Consider the following 13,979-nt stretch of genomic DNA (forward strand, 5'->3'; position numbering starts at 1 on the left):
GAATGGAATTACAACATCAAAGGGGATGTGGCTCTTTATAGAGACTATCAAATTGCTAACCCAAAGAAGTGTGTGATATTTGAGGGTAAAAAGAAAATTCTGGTTTTCTACAAAAGAAATTAATTTTCCACTCATTCGTAAAATATTTGAGCGCCTGATAGGTGGCGGGCGCCATGCCAGGGGCCGGGGACCGGAATGGACAAGGTAGGATGGGTGCGGGTCTTGACGGAGGTCAAGGTCGGCCTGGTAGAGGAAACCGCGCGCGCTCCGGGTGCAGCTTCTGGCCAGGGAATCCCGCGCGCCCTCTGAGCAGAGGAGTGGAAGCAGGGAGCTGTTTGCGAGCACCGAGAAGGTCTCGCGGCGTAGACAGCTCTCGACCCGAGTCTTGCAGAATGAGTAAGAGCTTTGGCACGGGGTTTATATTTCTTTTACTGTGACTCTCTGGCCTTCCATCAGAAAAAAAAAAAATTCCCACTCTTGGCACAGAGAACGTTGGCGGAGCCGTGAGCCCCCAACGTCGTAAGCCTCATTCCATCTCTAAGGAGGAGGAAGGAAGGGAGTTTCTCCCACCGCGGGTGCAGGGGCCGGGGGCCGGGAACTCGGAGCGGCAGGCAGAGGACCCCAGCGCGGGGCCGCGAGTCACCGAGGACCAGACCCGACGCGTGGCCCTCGGGAAGGGAGACGCGCCCTTGGCGCCGGGCTCCAGGGGAGGCAGTCTGCCCTGCTCGAGCGGGTTTGGGAAGACGGTGAGGGAACCGGGGCTGCCCGAGGTACAGGGTTGGAGAGCCTCCCCCGAGCGGGCCCCGGAGGGAGCAGGGCTCGGCAGGCGCGGACCCCGGAGGGGCAGGCGGGCGGGGAGCGGGAGAGGGGCGGAGCTCCGCGCCCAGGGCCGCGGCCGCTGCCAGAGGGTCTGCGGGGGCTGCCGTGGCCAGACCCGAGGGCGGGCGCCTCTTCGGGACCGTGACCTTGGAATCGGGAGCGGGACCCGTGCGCCGTCCTCGCTCAGCTGCGAGCCCTTCCTGGTGGAAATCCACAGCCGACGGGCAGGAGCTACCCCTTCTTGTTGAGCCCTGGCCGGGGCGCCAGGTAGGACCAAGGACCGCGAGGAGGGCGGGCAGAAAGCGCCCCAATGAGGGAGGGGCAGTGGCGGGTCTGGGGGCTGTGGGCTTGGGGCCAAACCAAGGGCGCAGGCCCGAGCCGCTCAGTCCTGGGAATCTGGGTGCCCGCCATAGGGCAAGTCCAGTTACAAGAACGAGAGCGCCCTGGGCGCAGGACTGGACGGCTCAGTTACCCCCGGAAGGGGCTGTGGGTCGCCCTCGCGGATGAGCCGGAGTCCGCCGTGCGTAATGCCTTGTCCCTGGGCCTTGTTTGTTCTGCCTGTGTGTAGCTCTGTCACAAAGAACACCCCTTCCGTATGTGTGTGTGTTAACAAGGGAACAGGCAGTTTTCTAGTGTAGATGGAATTGAAAGCCGCGGCCTCAGCACCCATCCTGCTGGGTCACAAGCCCTCCTGGAGGATCCTGGGCCCAAGCCTCCATTTACCTTAGAGACCTTGGCTCGGTGGCACCAAATTAAGGTTTCAGCTCCTGGTCCTCATCACCAGCCCGTCTATTCCTTGGGGAGTTAAAAAAAAAAAAGTGCCAAATTGCTAGAGTCTTATTGTTTTTAACACTATAGTTTCAAGAGATAACACATGCACATGATTTTAAAAATGAAACAATACAAAAGTTTACCTTCTAGAGTAATGCCTGCACTAGCATGTGTTTATTTATACCTCCCTTGTTTTTCACTATATTCTTCCCTATTCTTCTTATTCTGTCCCCTCCTTCTGATTTTGCGCCCCATCTCCTGCCTAGTGAAAGTACCAGAAGAAAATGACGTTGTCACTCCCACTGCCAGCCTCCCTTAGTTTCCAGTGCTCCCTGTGGGCACTGCCCCTGCTGTCTTCAAAGTCTTTCACTTGCTTGGCCCTTGGGGTAGGAGCCCACCACTGAGAGGACATTTCATTTATTTCCCTCAGCTCTCCCAGTGAGTCGAAGACGGCAGCATTGGGGAAGAGTCCGTGAAGAGTTCTTTACAACCTGTTCTTTCCCTTAAACTAGACTTTCCAAGAGCAAGATAAGTAGAGGCTGATTGTAAGGGGGTTCAATGAAGGATATTTCCTAAAAGCTCTCTCGGTTTTCAGAAACTAACACCTCGCTAGCTCCGATTCCTGAAAGCAGAACTCCACCAGTTAAGTCTTTCCTTTGCCCTCCCCTCTCCCCACAGGACCAGCAGACCTGCCCGGGATTTTTCCTCTGTAAGAACTCAGAGGGTGGAGGTTTCATATCTGTGAAAGGAGGTGAGGGGGGAAATTGTAGAAGCAGGAGGACCAGGCCAAGACCCCTGAATGGAGAAAAATACTGGGGCTCTGGGCCTTGTCATTCAGAAACTACCTCCAGATAATTTTGTAAGAGACCACATAGGTGGCTCACTTCTTGCCAACCACCAGCGCAATCAACTCTCTTCCAAGGCTTTGACTATGCAAGGCCAAAACATTTTGAGAAGTAGAAAAAAGTCAGCAAATAAACCCATTTTTAGCTATAAGACAAAAGTTTTTAAAATTATTTTTACTGAATTAAAAGGTTTTTTAGGAGTTGTGTAAAGTGTCTAAAATAACTTAATGGCTATTCCAGACACTACGTTTTATTTTTTTTATGTTGCATGACTTTGACTTGGATCCCAAATAAGTAAAAATATACAGGTTGATTAGAAGCTGCCATTTTCAAGAAGCCTTTTGGATTGGGGAGTTAGGAGAGGAGAAGAATAAAAAATAAGGACAGAGACTTGTGGTAGGGTAGGGAAATAATAAAAAGGAATGGATTGAGTATCCACTTGGGTTTGGTATGGAATTGAATATAATTAAAGGAATAGGGAAATGAGTAAAAGATGAAGGAATTCAAAATATTTATAGAGTGCCTGGCTATGTGCCAGTTACTGGTGGGGAAAAAAAAAAAGTAAATGTGGCCCTGGCCGGTTTGCTCAGTGGTAGAGCATGGGCCCAGAGTGTGGAGGTCCCAGGTTTGATTCCTGGTCAGGGCACACGGAAGAAATTACCATCTGTCTCTTAATTCTTCCCCCTCCACTCTCCCTCTCTCTCTTCCCCTCGCACAGCCATGGCTTGATTGGTTCAAGCACATTGGTGGGGGGGGATGCTGAGGATGGCTCAGTGGAGCCTCCTTTTCAGGTGCTAAAAATAGCTCGGTTGGGAGCATGACCCAGATGGGCAGAGCATCGGCCCCAGACCAGGGTTTCGCGGTAGATCCCAGTCCTGGTGCAAGCAGGAGTCTGTTTCTCTATCTCCCCTCCTTTCACTTAAAGAAGAAGAAGAAGAAAAAAAAAGTAAATGGAACAAGGCAAGTCCTTGATCTCCTGAAGCTTACAGATGCTTTGGGGAGGAAACCATTAAAATAACTATTGAAAATGCAATTATGAATTAACATAAACTCTCTAAAGGAAAGAAAGTTCTTTAAGGGTGTACACAGATTGCACTGCAAGACCAAGGAAGGCTTTCTCAAGGAGGTTTCTCTTGAGCTGATATTCAAGGGTAGATGGGAATGTTGGGGATATATACGGACAACAATGTATCAGTTAGGAATTGCATTTGGCTGCTCTGAATCCAGAAGTCTGTCTTCCATGTGATGTTTGCCATACAGCATGTGTACACACGTAGAGTTGGCATTTCTGGAACCTGGGGAAAGAATGCTTTGTTATCACAGCATCATTTATCCTATCTTGAGTTGGTCATGGTTTTCCATTGCTGTTATTCTTGCTTTTAAATTAAAATTTTAAATTAATTTTATTCTTATCACTTAATTTTATTGTGCTCAAAACAATATGTGCATTGTGGTTCAAATGTGAATGATCCATATTCTCATTCCTAAAGTAAATACATATGTAACTGCCATCCCAGATTTGGGTTGTTCAGAGACATTTTGTTATGCCTGAGTACCTTCCCAGGTAAAAACAAGTGTAGCAGGTAGAATACAATATCTTCTCTCCATCCCTAAAGCTGCATGTACCTTTTCAGAGTTTCATATACAGTCCTAAGGGGGAAAAAAACTAATTGCATTGATGGTCTAAGTAAAATTAATATAAAGTTTACAATGGGATGCTTTGAGAAGCAACATATTTTATGTGCAAATAAATATTTTCACTCATTCAACATTATTTACAGTAAATCTTCCAATGCCCAGCACTATGTAAGATGCTATGGGTAAAATGGATTAGTAAGACACATTCTCGACATTTAAGGAATTCATAGAAGTCTAAGAGGTGGGAGTCATACTTATCTATGCAAGGGTAGGAAAGGATTGTGGTTGCTATAATTAGGGTACAGTGATGCACAGAGAGGGGAGTGGTCATCTCTACCAAGGGAAGGAGGGGTTGAGAAAAGCTTCATGGAAGAATTAACACTTGAGTTCAGTCTTGAAAGATGAGACATTCCACAAGACAAAGAGGAAAGGGCGTTATACAATTATAGAAGAGGAATTAATGTGAAAAAAAGAAAAAAGAAAAGCAGAGGCATAAGGTCCGGGATCTTCAAGTGAGTCAGATAACTGAAGCATAAGGAACAAAGAGGGGTTCATTAAGAGAGTAGTGGGCACACCAGGTCACAGAGAACTTGCATGCCATCATATAGATAGCATGGTGGTTAAACTGTGCACTCAAAAGCCATATGTTCCCAGGTTTGAGTCATGGCTTGTCCACTTTCTAGCTGTGGAATCTTAAGTAACTTGGATTCAATATATATATAATGGTCATGAAGGTGTTACCTCCTTCATTGGCTTGCTGCAAGAATTGAGATAAGTCATGTAGTAGCTGGCACAGATTATACACCCAGGTATTGTTGGTTATTATTTTCATAATTAATCCTAGGAATCACTGCAAGGTTTCAAGTAGAGGAGTGACTTAGTGAGTATTTTATTTAGAGCACAGTTGTTCTGGCTGCATGTGGATCCCACATTAAAGGGAAATATATTTGGAGCAGAGAAATCGCTTGAAGAGATTATAACCATTCAGGTGATGGAGAAGATGGCATGAAAAATAGTGGCCATGGTAGTGGCCATGGAGAAAAGAAGATGAATGCTTGAGACATCTGCGAGGTAGACTCCACAGAATGCAGTTACTCATTAGGTGTGGGGAGTGGAGTTCTGATCTGGCATCCTTTAGTCTGTCATTCAAATGATCACAGGGTAGACAAAAGGAAGCCAGGAACCAAAAGGACTGAGGATCAGGTATCTATAAAGTGCTTATGTGCAGAAGACTTAGTAATTAGTACCAAAACTCTGTTTTCTAATTGAGAATATCCCTTGACAACTTCTATGTCATAGAGTAAAATAGGACCAGGAACACTTAGTTGATTCATAACAAATATGTATAATTTCTCTCTCTCTCTTCTCTCTCTCTCATCTCTGGGAGGCTTTTAGTTCAAAGTAAATGAACATTAGACTTCATCCATTCGCCATGTCACTAAATGGCACATGTAACCCTCATTCTTGCCTGGTAGTTTGGGTGGAACTCTTGCCTGTCACTAACCTGATTAAAGTTTTTCTCCTTTTTCATCATGTCCTTCCACAATCCAGTAAGCACAGGCTGAGGTGCCTTTATTAAAGCCAGAAAGAATTAGAGGGTTTTTAGGTGGTCCCTATTTTATAGTGCAGAGTAGTCTTGATAACCATATCATCCATTCATAAAATGGAAAATAATCCAGACATGTGTGGTAGTGTTTGCTGAAAAGTTGCCGGGAGGTTTATACCTACTTCCCCCAAAAGTGGATCCTGGGAAATGCTGATTGATTTTAGTACAGCTTGAATAACTGTATCATTCACCAAAGTCACAAAAATAAAAAGACATTATAATTAGGCAGGGCCAATGAGTGAGATGGCAAAATGTGAAGTGAGGAAAAAATAAGGTCTGCCTGTCCCATGGTCTGTTAGAGTTTGGATAAAAGTGGGCATTCCATGTTTGTGACCTTGGGCAACACATTTAAAACCTCTGAGTCTCAGTTTTTACTGGTGGATATTCTTTTGATACCTGTAAAACTGAGGTAATATTTCCTTCAAGGGGTGGTTGTGAGGGTTCAATGAGCTGTATGTAGAAAGTGGTTAACACAATGCCTGGCATAGGGTGAATATTTAACTGGCCTTTGTCCTTTGACTCAGCTGTCTCTGAAGTCTTTCCTTACACTGAAAAAGTAGGGAGAATGAAGATTTCTTGGGGTGAGTAACCTGAATTAATTGGCTTTTATGTGTTTCCCATCTATAATTGATTTTCCCTCCCTGGGAACCGGGGCAAAAACCTGTGTTTTTCCACCCTCAGGAAATGCTTCTGAGTGACGGATGGGGGCAAAAGTAATATAATATCCACGGAAAGGAAGCTAATTTTAGCTATTCTTCTTTCAACGTGTTTTTAACATAAACACCAGCAAAATTACGAACAATAGAAATATGGAGTGATTTGACATCTTTCTCCTGTGATTTTTGTTGGTATTCTAACAGGCATCTTTCTTGTTTGTTGGTTGTTTTTCATGTCAAAAGAAATAAGCAGGCTCAAAGAGACTGTAATGGTTCACCCAATAATTGTGAGCTCTTTGTCCGTAGGAAAAAAGTTTTGTTAGTAGAAGTTGATGGTTGAATGATTCATCCATAATAGTTACTCTAAATATTCCGTAATTTGACAAAAGCCTTCACTTTAGTTCAACAAGCATCAGCTGAGTTCCAGCTGCATACTAGGGATTGAGTTGGCACTGGGAACTCAGAGATGCCAGCTGTGGTATCCCAGATCTCCTGTTTGGTAGCCCTTGCAGAAGAGCGTGTTTAGGGAGAGGAGGTAGGTGCCTGCTGATTAAAGAGAGCCAGTGAGCAGGGACCCGTCAGGCCAAAGTTCTTTACTATAGCTTCAGACCCCCCCTCCCAGTCCACCAGATCCTGAGCTCGCTCAGGTCAGGATCCAGGTCTGCTCATCACTATGCCCCACATCCTTGCATGTGGGAGCCCTTTTGTACAAAGTGTTTGTCAACTGAGAGTTCAGGGGAAGAAAGGTAGTGAGGAGGACAAGTGGCCTTCTATTTCTGCACTCTCAAAATTGAAAATATCCCAAATAAAGGTTTGCTCTCTGCAATTAGCCAATTTTCACCCTTATCTTTTCAGAGGCAGTGCTGTTAAAAGTCCGGGCTCTGGAATTAGAGAGCCTGGTCCTGTATCCCAGCTGTACAGCTTACTAGTTGTGTGTCTTTGGGCAAGTTATTTAACTTCTCTGTGCCCCCGTTTTCTTATCAATAAACTGAGGTTACTAATATTACCTACCAAGACTTAAATAAGCTAATACACATTGTTCAAGCTCATCAAGCACAGAAATACTATGTCTTATTCAGCAATGAAACCTCAGAATCCAGCATGGTGCCTGGTACAATGGAGAAGCTGAGTGAATAATAATAAAAAAAAAAATCTCGACATGTGAACTGATATAGCACTTGATTGACAAAGCACTTTCCTATCATTAACTCATTTGATGCTCAGAACATCTCAGGAGATAAATGAGGGAGATAGCAAGGATAGGTTCCATCATCTTCATTTTACAAATGAGGAACCAGGGCACTGAAAGTTGGAGTAACTTGACAAAGAAAGCAGTACTATAAATGAGAGACCTGTCACTCTCTGGACTCCACTGATTCCTGGATCTATGATCTTCCCGCTACCTGGCTGCCTCTTGATCTGATGCAGGTTTTGTGGAACTCAAAGGTTATTCACCAGCAAAACTGAACACACATAGCTTATTTAGCCTTCCGAAGAAATAAATACTCCTTTACTAGAATACCTTCTTACTGGAAATACACCCATATTGTAACTTCAAGTTAAAAGTTGAAGTCTAAAAAGTTTCTATTTGGGGGGATGGGGAGAAAAGCAGAGGATATTTTATGGGAATGAGGAAGTTCTTTCTATGTGTGAAAGTAGCAGAGAATCCTGAAGGAAAATATTGACAGATTTTGTTTCATAAATATTTTTGAAATAGGCCCTGGTCGGTTGGCTCAGCGGTAGAGCGTCGGCCTGGCGTGCGGGGAACCCGGGTTCGATTCCCGGCCAGGGCACATAGGAGAAGCGCCCATTTGCTTCTCCACCCCGCCCCCCTCCTTCCTCTCTGTCTCTCTCTTCCCCTCCCGCAGCCAAGGCTCCATTGGAGCAAAGATGGCCCAGGCGCTGGGGATGGCTCCTTGGCCTCTGCCCAGGCACTAGAGTGGCTCTGGTTGCGGCAGAGCAACACCCCAGAGGGGCAGAGCATCGCCCCCTGGTGGACGTGCCGGGTGGATCCTGGTCGGGCGCATGCGGGAGTCTGTCTGTCTCTCCCCATTTCCAGCTTCAGAAAAAAATTTTTTTTAAATATATATATATATATTTGTGTGTGTGTGAAATATTTATGTATAAAAATCACAATGAACTTATAAAGAAAATAAACTTTAAGAATTTGCAACAAATATGCCAAAGGTTAAAAGTTTCAATATCTAAAGAGCTCATAGAATTTAAGAGGATAAATATTAAGACCTTGGTTTAAAAAAAGTGGGCAAAATCAAATGAGGAGAAGCACATAGTTGGTGAACATATAAAATATTTTAACTTTACTTGAATAAAAAAAGTAAAGATTTTAAAATGATATATCAGTTTGCTTATCAAGAATATTAAGACTTCACAGATGATGCTGGTGTGTGAGATAAAATGGTTCCCCTCATCACAAATTATATGAAAAATAATCACCTTAAAGTTGTTTAGAGCCTTTGACTAAGGAATTCAATTTTGGGGACTCTATCATAAAGCAACCATCAGAAATACGGTTTAAGACTTATGCTCCCCCACCCAAAGAAAGAAGTTATCTAAGAAACTATAAAGAAAAAAATGTTTGGCCTGACCAGGCGGTGGCGCAATGGATAGAGCGTTGGACTGGGATGCAGAGGACCTAGGTTCGAGACCCCAAGGTCGCCAGCTTGAGCGCCGGCTCATCTGGTTTGAGCAAAAATCCCACCAGCTTGAACCCAAGGTCGCTGGCTCCAGCAAGGGGTTACTCAGTCCGGCCCGCGGTCAAGGCACATATGAGAAAGCAATCAATGAACAACTAAGGTGTTGCAACGCGCAATGAAAAACTAATGATTGATGCTTCTCATCTCTCTGTTCCTGTCTGTCTGTCCCTGTCTATCCCTCTCTCTGTCTCTGTTAAAAAAAAAGAAAAAAAAAAGAAAAAAATGTTTGGTACTACTGTATGGCCATGATAACTAAAGTTCTGAAGAGTGTAACAGGCCTAAAAAAGGAAGAACTTATGCCTAAAGAAGTTCTTCTCAGTGTTTATTTGTGAAAGTGAAAGTCTAGAAACAACCTATGTGTCCAATAAGAAGGAGTGTTTAAATAAATTATGGTCAAGCTGAAGCAGCATAAACTAGCAGCTAAAAGCATGGAGGCTCACCACCGGGGTTCGAATCCTCACTTTGCCACATATTAGCCATTCAACCTTGAAAACCTCTCCACACCTCACTTTCCTCATCTATACAGCAGGGATGACAAGAGTACCTACCACATAATTTATGTGAGTTAAATGGATCAATATAGGTACACAATTCCAAAATCCTCAAAGCTCTACAAACCTGAAGGTTTTTATAACTTTATTGGTAGCAAAATATGATTGAACTGACATAGCTTTATCCCACTTTCTGTGACTATATTCTGGGGCTATTGTCAATCTTAATCCCTTTCCATAGTTTTACTTTCCCTAGAGAATCTCTAAGGTTCTTTTTATGAATTAATAACCTGCACGAACATGTGAAAAGATTGAGGTCAATGCTAATTGGAGTCAGTTGTGTTTACTTTGAGCTAATCTCTTGGCCAAGAAACATCCCCAAATCCTCCAGTCAAGGATTTTCAGTCTTTATGGTGGGAAGTATTATTAACTAAAGACTGCTGAGCTCCACCCCAGAAAGTCACACTAAGTAGGGCTGGGGTGGGACCAAATGTCTGTAGTTCTCACAAATTCCCAGGTGATGCTGATCATGGACCACATGTTAGGTCTGCTGATCTAACCTAACCCCTCTTTAGTTTTTATCATCCTTTACAATGTACCTTTTTTGTGAACATATTCATTTTTGGAAATCTTCAACTGGCTTTTTATATTATTCTCTTATCTTCTCGTTTCTGAGCTGTGCTTTTATTTCTAGGAATAGTCACCTAATAAAATTACCACTTTCTAAGCACTTGTGTGCCAGTAACTATGTTAGTACTTTATTCATATTTTTTTTCTTTTTGTCAACAACCTTGTATTATTATCCTCATTTTAGAGGTGAGGACACTGAGGTCTTAAGACTCCCAGTAAGTGGGAAAAACAAGTCCTCTTGGTCCCAAAGCCCAAGTTCACTCCATTTTACTGTCCCGCCCCTTTCACATGGTGGTACTGTCACCAGGCCTCCAGGCTACATGCTTTCTCGATTCTGCCTCAGCTGTGTGGCTCCTGCCAAGTCCCCAGTCTGGGGCCCCCGTCTCCACTCACCACCTATTCGGGTCCCATTTAAACCTTTGGCCAGGAAGCTCTGCCAGTGACGCCCGGCCACACTGCAGTGCGGCTTCTGTTCTCACCTGGCCGTCCATCAGACAGGGTGGGGCAAAAGTAGATTTACAGTTGTTGGCCTGGAAAAGAATACAATAATTAATAAATAATAATACAGGAATAAACTGTGTTTCATGTACTCCCAACTGCAGACGTACTTTTGCCCAACCTCTATGTGTTTGCATTTACATCCCACGGGATTTGTCTTCCTAACTGGATTTGGACCTCCTTGAAGGAAGAGCCCATGTCTGGCATCTCTGGGTCCCCTTTAGAACAGCCATAGTGGGGACTGGTTGACTCTCTTACCCCCCTTCCTACTTTTCTCCTTTCCTGTACTGCTATCCCCACTACTTGTCCATCCTTATTTTGGTGAAATCAAGCCATATCAACAAGAAGGCAAAAAATAGCCAAATCTGACCTTTCTTAACTCCCCTTCCCTGCATTGCGGCTGTGGATGGTTTGCTAGTGTTTACCTTGTTGCTCCACAGCAGCATGGGAAGGAATTTTCCATGAGGTTCTGTACTGGGCACTTGTTCTTTTCTGTTGTTTTTGTTTGTTTGTTTTGTTTTGTGACAAAGAAAGAGAGAGGGGCAGAGAGAGGGACAGATAGGGGCAGACAGAGAGGAAGGGAGAGAGATGAGAAGCAACAATTCTTCGTTGTAGCTCCTTAGTCTCCTTAGTTCATTGATTGCTTTCTCATATGTGCCTTGACCAGGGGGCTACAGCAGAGCGAGTGACCCCTTGCTCAAGCCAGCAACCTTGGGCTCAAGCCAGCGACCTTTGGGCTTCAAACCAGCGACCTTTGGGCTCAAGCCAGAGACCATGGGGTCATATCTATGATCCCATGCTCAAGTCAGCAACCTCACACTCAAGCTGGTGAGCCTGCAAACAAGCCAGATGTACCTGGGCTCAAGCCAGCAATGTTGGGGTTTTGAACCTGGGTCTTCTGCATCCTAGTCCAATGCTCTATGCACTGCACCACTGCCTGGTCAGGTGGCATTTGCTTTTCCTTGGTTTCCAGACACCCCTCTCCTCCTCCCATACTTACTCAAATTGCATTTCCATTTTTTACTTCCCAGTTTCACTCTGTATGCTTGCTTTCAAGGGTCTGCCAAGAGTTCTCACCTGCCATTCCCAGCTTGTACATCTGTAGGAGCTGCTTTCCCTTAATAAGATCTACTGGGGCCAATATGGTGGAACCCATTCATTTAGTCTGTACACTGGTCATTTTCTCCCCTTCCTATCTTACTCCTTCCCCTCCCCCTCCTTCCATTTCTCCTTCCTCCTTCTTCTTGAGGCCATTATTTCTGTTATTGCTTGGGTAGCATTATCAGCCCATTGTGACAGCTTATACATCTCTGGGCTTGTAATCATCGTTTTGTAATTTTCTCAAAACTTGGCATGATATCTCCTTGTAAGGGGTCTGCAGAGCAGCCGAACCTCATAGCCAAAAGGAGATATTTCCCATGGTGCTTTCATTTCTTCCCTATTAGTGCAAAAGTGCTGGTTGTGTTTGGGTTATACCCTCATGTAGCTGTACTGCTAAACTAACACCACCACCAGTACATGGTTCTAGATTCAATTAGTTTTTTTGTTCAGAAAGCTTTTTTTCTGACCCACATTTATGAACCAGCTTCCTGGTGCTTCTGATGCTTTCCTTCAGTGTGTCCTGTGATTCAAATTCCTTTCTTTTGGTGCCTCATTCCATGTGCTATTCTTGGTTACTTTCGTAGTGAAACCCTAAGGGGGGAAGGACATTCTGAGCAATACCATTTACTATTTCTTTGGAGTTCACAATCTACCAGTCATTGTGCTCAGCATTTTTATGCTTTGTTTTGTTTAAGCTTATCAAAACTTTAGTTAGGTATATCCCAATACAATGGAGAACTGAGATTTAGTGAGGGTAATTGCCTGAGGAAGTGGAATAGCTTAGATTTAAACTGAGCCCACATAATTCCAAAGCTCAGAGTCAAAATTTAGTCTCTGGGAGTTTTCTTTTATCCTTCAAAAAAATATAGTGATTTAGCTTAAATATCTCTCATACACCTTCTTGACAGTGTAAATAGATACACCATTTCTGGAGGGCAATTTGGCAATCCATATTAAAACTTTCCTTATCGTTTAATCTACCCATTTCCATGCCTGGATTTATGCAAAGGGAATAATTACTAATATGTGCAAAGATTTGCCTGACCAGTGGTGGTGCAGTGTGGATAGAGTGTCAAAACCCGAAGGTTGCTGCTTGAGTGACAGCTCACAAGCTGTTGCACTGGGAGGCTGGCTTGAGCCCAAAGGTCGCTGGCTTGAAACCAGTGGTGGAATTTAGCTGGTTCGCACCAGTTCGATGAACCAATACCTAATTTTTGGTTGAGTTCGGTGAATCGGTTGTTAAAATGGCACTTATAGTCAGGGTTCTCTCTAAGGTGGGCGCCTGGGTAGTCGCCCAATGTGGAAATCACAAATTTACATTCCTTACTCTTTTTTAACATTCATCTGCACAACAGCATATTCTAAGTGCCCGTAGTAATGTTCATTCTGTTCAAAGGTGAAAAAATTGCAAGTGATGACACCAATCAAGAAGCAATATGGAAATATCTTAAATAACAGTTTTATTGTTTCACTGTCAGGTATTATTTAATATTTTTTCATTAATATTTTGAAACTTTCTTATAGTCTAGTTTTGTGTACCTTTTTTATTGTTCTTGTTTAAGTGTTAAATGCATGAAATAATAAACTATTCTTTGGTATATCGGTTTTTTTATACTTAAAACAGTCATTAGGGAAGAAAAACAGTTGTTAAATTATTTGAATCCTACCACTGCTTGAACCAGAGGGCTTGAGCCCAAGATTGTTGGCTTGAGAAAGGGGTCACTCACTCTGCTGTATCCCCTTGGTCAAGGCACATATGAGAAAGCAATCAATGAATAACTAAGGTGCCACAACTATAAGTTGATGCTTCTCATCTGTCTTCCATCCAGTCTGTTTGCTGGCCCTCCCCCACTTAAAAAAATATGCAAAGATTTAACTTTAAGGAAGTTCAGGACAGCAATATTCATAATATAAAAAAATTGCAAAAGTCCCATGCCCAACAAAAGGAAATGGCCTAAATAAAGTGTGATACATAGATATAATGAAATACTAAATAGTTATAAATTGTGTGAAAAAGACTACTTAGAGAATTCCAAGATGGCAACAGAGTAGGCAGATCTTCCAACTGCCCCCTCCCAGGACCAAATTGGATTACAACATAATTTAAAACCATCACCTTGAAAAACCAACTTCAGACTACATGACTAAGGGTCTATAACCAAGGATCACAGAAGAAGCCACACTGAGACTGGTAGGAAGATCAGAGATGC

The 13,979-nt window shown here is 43.7% G+C and overlaps 1 protein-coding gene across 2 annotated transcripts in view; it reads left to right on the forward strand.

Annotated features, from left to right (window-relative positions):
* The first annotated feature begins 309 nt into the window (after positions 1–309).
* Positions 310–13,979, forward strand: part of CASR (calcium sensing receptor) — a 103,231-nt gene continuing 89,561 nt past the window's right edge. Inside the window, exon 1 of one of the 2 annotated variants that reach the window (XM_066241467.1) lies at positions 310–396. The gene's annotated coding sequence lies outside the window, so the exon portion shown is untranslated. Of the gene's footprint in view, positions 397–876; positions 1,087–13,979 lie in introns of those variants that run through there. The other variant, XM_066241466.1, reaches the window with a different exon arrangement.

Source organism: Saccopteryx bilineata, chromosome 8 (genome assembly GCF_036850765.1).
Source record: "Saccopteryx bilineata isolate mSacBil1 chromosome 8, mSacBil1_pri_phased_curated, whole genome shotgun sequence".
NCBI classification, from domain to species: domain Eukaryota; kingdom Metazoa; phylum Chordata; class Mammalia; order Chiroptera; family Emballonuridae; genus Saccopteryx; species Saccopteryx bilineata.